Source organism: Pristiophorus japonicus, chromosome 8 (assembly GCF_044704955.1).
Source record: "Pristiophorus japonicus isolate sPriJap1 chromosome 8, sPriJap1.hap1, whole genome shotgun sequence".
Classification (NCBI taxonomy): Eukaryota; Metazoa; Chordata; class Chondrichthyes; family Pristiophoridae; genus Pristiophorus; species Pristiophorus japonicus.
In genome coordinates, this window is record NC_091984.1 from 114489831 (window position 1) to 114501716 (window position 11886).

At 45.4% G+C, this 11886-nt stretch overlaps 1 long non-coding RNA gene across 1 annotated transcript; it reads right to left on the bottom strand.

Moving 5' to 3' along the window:
• Positions 1-901: 901 nt before the first annotated feature.
• Positions 902-11286, bottom strand: LOC139268150 (uncharacterized). Its single transcript, XR_011593977.1, has 3 exons — positions 11159-11286; positions 6160-6336; positions 902-1168 (listed from the first exon to the last, which is right to left on the bottom strand). It is a non-coding gene; the product is annotated as an uncharacterized lncRNA (long non-coding RNA).
• Positions 11287-11886: the final 600 nt, after the last annotated feature.

Sequence of the window (11886 nt, forward strand, 5' to 3'; positions counted from 1 at the left end):
TCTGAAGTAGCATTGGCTACCCGTTCCACAACGGATGCCATATTAATAGATTCCCTTGCCAGTTTGGCGGTCCCATACCTGGGGATCAGAATGGCAAAGAACCTCTCTGTTTCTGTGATAGCTCTCTTAGGACGTTGTAGATGTTCTGACAGTGACGTTATATGATACATATATGGCACAATGTAGGCTAAATAGCAGGATCCCATCCAATTCTGGGGCAGCCAAGGGTAGGCCTTGTGGCCACATACCCATTAGGTGCCATTATAGGCAATGAATGTTAGCTGTTTCTTTGTTAGCAACACTCCAGGGCCTGTCCAGGCTTTTCCATCTGTTTTATTCAGGATCCCCGTTACGTTAAGAGCTCCCACATCGGCCCAGTTTGGACGGTTCCGTGGCTTGATTGCATTATAATTCCGGGAGCAGTTACTATACCCTATATTTTGGCCTCCTTTGATGTTTCTAATCAGACAGACCGATTCCCCCGGTCTTCCTATTCCCATTGTATTAGTGATAACAAAAAATGGGGGCCGTTTGGAATTATTGGAGCACGGTTGGTACCCCCCCTTCAAAGGTAGTCAGATTGTAACCTGCTGACTTCCATTACATGCCCAGTTTTCCGTATCCTGAAACACATTGCCTGTTTTGTTTTGATTAATTATCCCCTCAGCCATTTTCGAGATATTCAAGGGAACTGGCCTCAAGGGAATCCCTCCCTTTGAGTGAATAGGAATATGTGCACACACCCAACAACTAGAAATGTTACCTTGTTTGGCATAAATGTATGACATATATAAAAAGGTATTTACATGTAATTCCCTGGGTACTCTACTATTTCCCTTTGGTGCAGAAGGTCGGCTAGTAAGAAATAGGCAAATGCCGAGAAATAGGCAAATGCAGTCAGTAATACAGTACATTTATACATTTTGGCAAAAAGTAATTGTCCTTATCAGATTTCAGCTTCAGTTACAGATGCTCGTTTAACGTGTGAAGCGTGGATCCAGGCTTTCTTTCCTTGGACTTTAACAGCTGCCTGGGTGGTCAATAACACTTGGTAAGGTCCCTCCCACTTGGCACCCAAAGGTTCTTTATGCAACTTTTTCACATAGACCCAGACTCCCGGGATTATGTCGTGTCCTCCTTCGGGTGGATTACCCCAAGCTGCCGTTACCTGTCGGGAAACAGAACTAATAGCATTGGTTAGGTCCTGACAGTATGATAACAAAGTGCCACTCATTAAGTGACCATGAACATCAGCTTTCCGTAAGCCAATAGTTCCTGGCAGCGACATGGGTCTTCCTGTTATAATTTCAAATGGGCTTAGACCTGTAGTTCTGTTCAGGGTTGCCCAAATGCTACATAGCACTATTGGTAGTGCCTGGGGCCATGGTGTTCCTTCTTGGTGATATTTGGCAAGCCGTTGTTTCAGAGTTCGATTCATTCGCTCTACTTGTCCTGATGATTGTGGGTGATAAGGACAGTGTAAATCCCACGTAATGTTCAGTAACCTACAGACTTCTTGGCAGACAGCACCTGTGAAGTGTGTTCCCTGATCTGAGTCAATGCGACTCGGGACTCCCCATCGGGGAATGTAATCCTTACACAAGACCTTTGCAGTGTGATTGGCTGTGGCTCTTTTAGTTGGGACAGCTTCTACCCATCTAGAGAATCTGTTGACCATGACAAGAATGTTAGTGTATTCTTGGCATGGAGGGAGAGATATATAATCAACCTGCAGATGCTGGAACGGTCCGACAGGGGCAGGGGGCCTCAGTTGGGGCATTACCGTGATGGGACCACACAGCGGTCTGCTACCAGCTGGGCATGTTTTTTTAAATCCCCGACCCCATCAGCTTTTCTGGAACCATGCCGTCATCTGTTGTGAGGCCAAGTGTCCCCACGAGTGGATCTGTTGGGCTAAAAAAGGCATAAGTGCTTGTGGCGCGACTGGCTTGTCGGTAACTCTTTGTCTCCAGACACCATCTTCGCATAGCTTAATTCCTGCCTCAATCCATGCCCATTTTCCCTCTTGGGAGCACTTGCCTTGCATTGTTTGAAGGTCTCGTGTCAGAGTCCTGAGTGCTTTCAATCTGCACATCTGTGTTGGTTCTTCTGGGGGAGCACCCTGTGAGGCGGCATCTTATAGCTGCCTGGTCGGCTAGGGCATTTCCCTGTGCTTCCGTGGTATTTTCCTTGGTATGAGCCTTACACTTCAGGATGGACACTTCCTGAGGTAATTGTATGGCCTCTAGTAAGTCTCGGACTTCTTTTCCATTTCGGATAGGTGTACCAGCAGCAGTGAGGAATCCTCTTTTCCGCCATAACAGACCAAAGTCGTGAGTGACTCCAAAAGCATAACTCGAATCTGTGTAGACATTAGCTGTCTGTCCTTCTGCTGTTCGACATGCTTCTGACAGGGCCCGTAACTCGGCCTGTTGTGCTGACATTCCTGAAGGTAAACATCCTTTTGCCACAACCTCATATAAGGTTGTAACTGCTCAATCCTGCTTTTCTGGTACCATTGTCAACAAAGGAGGAACCATCTGTAAACAGGATGAGGTCTGGGTTGTGCAGAGGCTCCTCTGATGCTAAGGCTGCTTCTTCTGTTTCTTTTAAAATCTCCACACAGTCATGCTCTTCACATTTTCCCCCCTCTTGCTCCCTCGATTCTGACATCGGGAGCATAGTTGCGGGACTAACCGGGCTGGCCCGGACGATATGGAGATTTGGAGTTTCCAAAACTGCTGTCCAGCGGGTCCATCTAGCTGCCGTCACCTGAGACATTCTATTCATAGACAGCAAAACATGTACGGTGTGGGGACACTTGACAATCAGCTTTTGGTCAAGGTCTAGACCTGCAATGGTCATTACTGCTCGACATGTAGCTTCCATGGCCCTTAGGCAACTTCCCCATCCGAGGGCTACCGCATCCAGTTTGGCCGAATAATAGCCAATAGGTCTTTGCCGATCCCCATGTTCTTGTGTCAGTATAGCTGTCATGTGTCCTTCTTTCTCATGGACAAGTAGGGTAAGTGGGATTCCCAGAGCCGGTGCCGAACACAAAGCCTTTTTCAAACTCAGGAAGGCCTCTTGTTGTTCCCTAGTGAAGGTGATGGCTTCTTTAGAGGCACGTTTCCCCTTTAAGATATCATTCAATGGCTGAGCAAGCTGTGTGAAGGAGTCAATCCAATTTCTGTTAAAGTTACACAATCCCAAAAAAGACCTTAGTTCCTGAATAGTGGTGGGTTTTTTAGCAGCCCGAATGGCTGCAGTTCTATCCTGGGTAAGTTCTCTCTTTCCTTGTGAAATTTTTTATCCCAGGTATACAACCTCTTCTTAGGATATTTGTGCTTTGTCGATGCTGGCTTTATGTCCTTTCAGCCAAAGGTGGTCCAGCAAAGCTCGTAAATCTTGTTCATGCTGTTCTTCCGTGTTTGAAGCTAGCAGGATATCGTCTACATATTGGATGACTGTGGATGACAGGGGGGGTAATTCTCGCAAATGGCTTTGTAAAGCCATGTGGAATACCGTAGGGCTGTTGTGGAAACCCTGCGGTAACCGGGTCCAAGTATACTGTTGTCCTTGGACCGTGAAAGCAAACCACTGTCGAACCTCCGGTGCCCGAGGCACCGACCAAAATCCGTTGGCCATATCTATAACCGAGAAATATTTATGTTCCGGTTTGAGGGCATTAAAAATAGTGGCAGGATCTGCGACCAAAGGAGCTTTTTGATCAATACACTGGTTAGCTTTCCTATAATTGACGGTCAAACGCCGAGTTTCATTAGATTTCTGTACCGGCCACACAGGGCTATTGGAGGAGCTATGCATTTTAATAAGCACCCCTTGTTTCTCCAATTGCTGAATGACCGGTAAGATTCCACGATGGCAGTTGGACTGATGGGATACTGTTTAGTGCATGGAGGCTTGGTCCCGGTAAATGACGCAGGCTCCATCTGGAGTAGGCCACAATCGTTCTTATCTTTAGCCCATGTCGGATGTTCCTTCAATTCTTCTTTCTTCAAAGTTCTAATTGACCATGTCACCTGACCATCCTCAAAATGCAACGATGAATCTATTTGGATTAGAACGCCCATTCCCAAAAGGGGTTGATCTACTGGGCCTATCCAGACCGGCGTGGTTAGTTCATGTGGACCCAGCCCTATAAGTACCGGTGTTGTCCTTTTAATTTCCATTTTATGGCCCCCAACTCCATAGGCTGTATGTGCTCTACCATCCAACGGCAAAAAGTTTCCATATTGTAGGGGTAAGCATGTTAATTCCGCCCCTGTGTCTAAAAGACAGTCCACATCCTTATCGCCGCCCTCACAGTTATATATAGCCCATCTCCCCTCTGTTGTATTAGTGCGAGGAGTGGGGCCAGGGCGGGCTCTAATCGTTTTTTGCTATCCCAAGTAACTCCTTCTGTTGTTGTATTGTCAGTCGCTTAAATGCTTCTATGAGGTCATTATCTTGTGACAAGCCTGGTTTGTTGGCTGAGTGGTATCCCTGGCTGCGTCCTCTTCCCCGGCCGTGACCTTGCTGTTTTGCCCTGCACGTCTTGGCCCAGTGACCTTCTTTCCCACAATAATGACATTTTCCGGGTAATTTTCCTAATGACTGTTTATCGGAATCCTGGGATTTCCATCCCATAGCCTGCACAGCTCAGACTTTAGCCCCCATATCACTGTCTAATTGGTTACATCGATCCACCAGTTCCCCTACCTTCCCAGTCCGGTAACACTACCTTAAGCATTTTGGACAGTTCTGGCTTTAGACCTGCCACGAAAGCTGCTTTCAGAGGTCCAAACACTTGTTCATCCATTTCCTCATCCGTATTATTCATACCCGAATGTTCTAGCCACGTGCATCTAAATCGCTCGTCATACTCCAGGACCTCCTCTGTTCCTTTCTGTTGGCAGGCTGCAATTTTTCCCCAGTCTGTCTTAGCTGGGCTGAAGGCTTGCAGCCAATGTTTAATCGCATCCCACCCTACGTCTAATTCTTGCTCATCCCGCCCCAAAGCTCCTTTTACCTTGTTGTACAATTTCCTTCCTTGTGTTTATGGCACCATTATGGTCAAAATTTGCACTCCATCCCAGGGATGAAGTTGATATATATTTCTTAAGCGGTCCAATTGGTCCCACTTTTTCACTCCCCCTTTCTTTGGATTGGGCAACTCCTTGGACCATTTATCAATTTTTTCTGGGTCTGCCGGATAATGAAATAAGTATTCTGCATACACCCTTTTCTTCGTTTTTTTGGTTACATCCTCATCTGCAGTCTCTTCTGATTTGACTACAACTCGCTTTTTTTTTAAACGGGGCAAAGTGCACCCCTAATTCTTCATCCTCCGACCCTGTATCGTCGGAGAATTCAGAATCCGTATCTATTCCTCGGTCGTGTCTTCGGGTTTGCGCTTTTAATTTATCCAAACATGGGTACCCTGGGAATTGACCGATACATTTTCCCTTTCCTATTACTGTCTCTTGACCTAATGATTTTTTCCATTCTTTAATTTCACATTTAAGATCTTTAACTTCCGCTTCCGACTTTTCAAGTTCAAGCTTTTTCTGTCTCAGCTGTTCACAAACCGCTTGCAATTAGTTCTTTGCACTGGTCAGGTCCCTATCATATTGGGAACGCGTTATAACTTCATTCCGCTGTCGGATCTGTCCCATAACTGCTAGGGACCATCTAGTTTGTTCTTTATTTTTCATATGGGTTGTTTTTCCCCAGACCCTTTTGATCTCGTTCAAAGACCATTGTCCTTTGAAGGTTCCGTATTTTCGTTCGATCTTAATACAGGTTTTAGATAAGTTGAATTGTTGCTCTATGTATTCTTTCAACTGTTTGAGGATTTCATCTATCGAAACCTCAGGCGTTGCCCGCCCACCTTTAACAGTTGTAGGCAATTCTTTGCTCTTATCTCCTGCTGCCATATTACTAATTTCTTTACTGGGGTCTCGAGTCGTAGGCTTTCCAGCCAAATCAGTGGGTCGGTGATGAATTAACTAACACACCGCCGAAGTTTAGACGTCTATGGGATCTCGAGCAGATCACCAACTGGAGGGTTCGCAAACCGGAGGCTTTCGGAATCGCGTAGAAGGGGAGGTAAATTTAGACCATTGACTGAGGGCTTTTATAACGAGGAGTCCTTACCTCAGTATGTAGGTCCGATGTCCAAAATTCAGTTTCTTCCCTCAGCGATCCTGTTCATGACGCCAAAATTGTTAGATCTCTTTATTTTCAATGAAATGCGAACTCCGGTTGTAGATTTAAAGTAATTTTATTCTGGCAGCAGCAACAAGCTTCTGGCTGATTGCCAGTTCCTTTGTCCTTCTGAGAACACATGGCAAAACATGGCTGTTCTTATCCTGGATCAATTTATAGAACTCACCTCCTTTGACCTTATTGGCTCTATTGATATATTCTTAACCCCTAATTGGCTCACTGCCAAGGGTCCTGAAATGTCAAGTTGATTGGTGACTTAATGCAATGTGCTCAGTCGCACGTAGACATTGGTCTGTGTTTTCTCAACTCTGCAGCCCGTTTGAATTCTCTATCACCGACTGCCAAAAAAGCTATCCAATAGTCAATCAAGTAACAACAACAACCAAAGCAGACCAGATCCCTTTCCTTTTCATGTGCCCATTTTCTATGGATCAACAGCAACCGGCTGTGTAGCTTCAGTCAAGCTCAAGAAATTTGGTGTGGGACCTGATTTGCATAATTAACGTAGGATAATGTGAGTTGTGCGCCTGCAGCAACACACGATTCTCAGCCTGGAAGGCCAACAAAGGAACCTTTAAAGCTGTGCAGCCTCACCTCCGCAGTCTGCTAATTATTATCAGAGCTGGTATTGTCAGGAAAGATCTTCATTTCTGGCTTTTACATTAAAACAATGGTTGTGCTGCTTCTGTACGTGTTGCACAATGCTGTTAGTACTTTTGATTTAGTGTTAGAGGCTGGGATCAGATGGAGGCTGCGGTCAGAAATTTTTGCCTACTCCTGGTAGTGCGTCCCCATGTACGCATTCATAATACTTAATTTTAAATATCTTTACTAGGCCTCCCCTTAACCTTCTCTGCTCTAAGGAGAGCAATCCCAGCTTCTCCAGTCTCTCCACATCCCTGGCATTATCCTGGTAAACTTCCTCTGTACCTTCTCCAAGGCCTTGACATTCTTCCTGAAGTGCTGTGCCCAGAGGTGAACACAATACTATGATCCCAGAATAGCAATCAAGACTAGTGGTTATGGTCAGTGCATTAGCAACCCCGATGTCTTGAGTTCCAAATCCTGTGTGGTAAATTGTGAGTATGTATTCAAAATAACTATGAAAGCTGCCAAATTATCATAAGAATCCAACTGGTTTATTAATGTTTGTGAGATGATTGGCAAAAGAACCAGAGGTGACATGAGTATACTTTTTTTTAATGCAGCGAGTTGTGATCTGCAATCCACTGCCTGGAAGGGTGGTGGAAGCAGATTCAATAGTACTATTCAAAAGGAAATTGGATAAATATTTGAAGAGCAAAATTTAGAGGGCTACGGGGAAAGAGCATGGGAATGGAACAAATTGGATAGCTTTATCAAAGACTGTATCATTCTATGATTCCATGAATACTGCAGCTGAAATTTGTACAACATACAATACATTCACCACCATCTTGGAGACTATGGGCTGAATTTTAATGGAAAAGGCAGATTGCAAGCGGATGGGGATGGGGAAAGGGAGCTCGGAAGCAGTCGGGAAACTCGGGAAAACTGGGGCCGGGAGCAGCACGGAGAGGGGGCGGGTGAGGATCAGGGGCCGGAGGAATAGGGGGAGGGTCACAGAGGAGCAGTGGGGAGTGGGGGTGGGGTGGTAGAGTGGTTATTGATGGAATGGGGGGATGTGTTGGCAACGAATAAGGGTTGGAGGTGTTTGAGAAGGGAAAGCCTCGTAGGGGTTGGGAAGGGGGATCAGAGGCCTGGTTGGGGGGGGATCTCTGATCATGGGGGGTGGGTTAGGCAGGGATGCTGGATTCAGGAGGTAAGTGTAAAGGCTCTTACATAAGAACATAATAAATAGGAACAGGAGTAGGTCATACGGACCCTCAAGCCTGCTCCGCCATTCAATAAGATCATGGCTGATCTGATCATGGACTCAGCTTCACTTCCCCAACCCCTACCCATAACCCCTTATCCCCTTATCATTTAAAAAACTGTCTATTTCTGTCTTAAATGTTTTAAATGACCCAGCTTCCACAGCTTTCTGAGGCAACGAATTCCACAGATTTACAACCCTCTGAGAGAAGAAATTTCTCCTCATCTCTGTTTTAAATGGGCGGCCCCTTATTCTAAGATCATGCCCTCTAGTTCTAGTCTCCCCCATCAGTGGAAACATCCTCTCTGCATCCACCTTGTCAAGCCGCCTCATAATCTTATGCTTGTTGATAAGATCACCTCTCATTCTTCTGAATTCCAATGAGTAGAGGCTCAACGTACTCAACCTTTCCTCATAAGTCAACCCCCGTCATCCCCGGAATCAACCTAGTGAACCTTCTCTGAACTGCCTCCAAAGCAAGTATATCCTTTCGTAAATATGGAAACCAAAATTGCACGCAGTATTCCAGGTGGCCTCACCAATGTCTTATATAGTTGTAGCAAGACTTCCCTACTTTTATACTCCATTCCCTTTGCAATAAAGGCCAAGATGCCATTGGCCTTCCTGATCACTTGCTGTACCTGCATACTAACCTTTTGTGTTTCATGCACAAGTACCCCCAGGTCCCTCTGTAGCAGTCCTTGCCTTGCATTAGTTGGTGGGTTGTACGAGATATGCAAATCCCGACCAGCTACCAGCTTCATTATAATATTCAAATAGACAACCCACTTCCCAGCAGTTGTTGGCTGTCCACCCCCACCCACCAGCCCCCCACCCCACTGCCCACCCAGTCCGCTTCCATCAAACCCGAAAGTGGGCGGATTGGAGGTGGGTTCTGGTCAGGATTCAGATCTTTTAACACTTCAACTTCCCACATGACCCCCAAACCACCCATTTTTTTCAGCTTAAATTTTCCCAATATTAAAGAGCACCTCCAGACTGATCTAGGCACCATAAGCTTGTCTTCCAAACTCTGGTAGCATGCTCTGTGTTTGCAGCATGGACCTAATTATAATGGTACTCTCAGCTGGTGTCCCGGGAAAGGACACAAGAGGGTGGCCTTGATTGCCCAGGATCGACCCAGACACTTACCTTTCTGGTTGAAAGAGTGTAAAATACGTTGGTTGTAAAAATGGACATGGATCTGACGTAACAGGTCTCCTGTTCCCACACACCACCACAATTCTGTCAGAAAATCCTGCCTAAAGTGACGAATATTAAATCAATATTGCAGATTGATTGTTATGTAAGTGAAGTGCACCCGCATGAACTGGAAGGATGACAGTAAAGGACAGGGCTATTCATAACAACAATGCAGATCTGGCTGGTATCCAAGATGTTAAAGAAAGACTGTAGGCTATTTCGGTCTTCAGAGTGCTTAGTACAATAACAAATTTCATTCAGAGTGTTCGCCTCTGTACAGAGCGAGCCCTTGGATATGTACAGAAGCCTCTGGAAGCTTTATAAGAGGATTTCAGCTGTAATTTCATTTCGGTCAACAGGACCATCAAAGGCCTCTAATCATTCCAGTGCTGAACTGAAGCTTCACAATTGCTTTTATTGGCTACAGTATCCAAAGGTTATCGGAGACAATAGAATGACTCAGCTATCATTGAACAACATTTCCCATTAAATCCTCAATCTCAATGTTAGAGACCTGCTGCGCTTGTTGTGTGCTTTTATATGCAGAAATACAGACATTGTTGGGGGAGGGGGGAAATTTCCTCCTTATGTTTCGTATAACAAAATCTTTTCTAAACACACAATTTCACTACAGCCTACTCAATTCAAAGTTGCTTCACTCAAATTATTTAGCAATTTTTTTTAACCCTGAAGTCTCACTTTGGTCTGTTACTTATGTTGCTCAATTCAAACTATTGTGCACTTCCATCTTTTTTGAATCACCAGTGATAGACTGTCTGCATGTCGCAAAGAGGAAATTGTTCCCCCATAGAGTTTCAAACGTCTAATATTGCAGCCCGAAACACTTGGGAGATGGCCAATTCTCAACTACCACCTGCCCTGCTTATGCTGGAAAATGGGCTGGGCAGCAGCTAAAAATTGGAAAATAAAATTGCCCGGCCATTGGTTGCCTAAGGCCCAGCTGTCCCAATTTTCAGGTGAGCCTCGAAATGGGCAGTTAGCACTTCATGCCTGAAACAGGCAGAATACTTATTAAAATATTTAAATCAGGGTCCGACACCAATTGAAGGACCAACAACGCCATTTTTGTACACCAATGGGCAGAGCATGAGAGACACACACCCTGCCTGTACTAACACCAGGTGTTGAGCGGCCTAACCAGAGTGCCTTAAAGGGGCCGCTTTAGGCCGCTCAGGAAATGGCCGCAAAAGATGCTTTTTTTTTTAAATACAGTGAATTTTGTGGGTTCAGGGCCCGAGAAAAATCTTCAGGGCTGCAAGGGGCCATTCTGGGAGACCCACCCCCCATAGGGCCTGACTTCTGGCTCGGATCCGTAGGGGAGCTGTTGGATTCTCCATTCCCTTCACCCACAAGAGACCAGCTGCTTGCGTGTGCTCAGCCAAAAGATGAGGCACGACCACACACACTAATAGTTCGGGCTTCCAACTGAAGGCGTCGGTTGGGTGTAACCCTCACATGACCCACCGCCTGCCATCCCGATATGCGCTGCAGTTGGAAATCCCCACCTTGATACATTAAACGGTCATTCCAAGATAGCTTTTTTTAAAGTGAAAGGTTTGTGACTGTTACTGTTACTGATCTTGACAGGATAGATTATAGTTCATTTAAAAAATCATAATGTTTTGCTTATCATGGAGAGAAATTTTACCACAGTTTTGTGAAATTACATGCGCACGATCATTGAATCGATCTTAATTTGGTGGATGATCAAATTTCATATGAGCAATACATCTTTTTCTTTTTGTGATCTAATTATGATCTTGAAATTTAGGTCATGTCATGTGTTTTCCAAAATATGTCATTCTATAGATAATCCGTCGGCCAAAGAATAAAAACAAGATCACACACCTTGTGAAACTATATGGGTTGGATTTTCCGAGCCGGGTTTCGCCCCGGAGTGGCGTGAAAGGCGGCATTCAGGTTTCCTGTGCAGCTGAGTAGCACCATCAGAAAGAGCTGCGCTGGGTGTGCAACACCTCTTGTTGCAACACCGGCAGTAGTTTTGACTTTTCCCCGATCCGGCCGCCCGGAAGTACGTCCGCAATGACCGCCTGGGAAATCAGAGCGGTCCAGCATAGCCAGTGGCACAGAGGAATGTAAAGTATTCCGAAGGTAAGTGCGAGTGTTGGTTCTTTCAATTTTTTTTAGCGATTTGTGTTGTGGTGGCGTGGGCAATGTTTTGGGAATGTTTGTTGTTTCCCCCCCCGCCTCCCAGGTGTCTCTCGGAGCGCACATAGCCAGGCACTTTAGTTCGCGAGTTTCCCATCCTTGCGCCACGAAAAGTGTACAACTCCTTCCTTAGCGCTGCGCATCTTGATGCAGGGCCCAGATGCCGAAAATTCCTTACTAAAAGGCAAACTATCCCCGACCGGTAACTTTCCCGCCCCGCCTCCGTTTTCTACCCGAAAACAAAAAAGCCAAAAATCCAGCTCTATAATTTTACATTATTTACAACATATCTATAATATTTAGTCCCACTTGCCAATCCCCCTATCCTCATTGATCTGAATTGGCTTCCAGTAACCCAGGGCCTTAAAATTTTAAATTTTCATCCCCATGTTTAAACCCCTTGATGT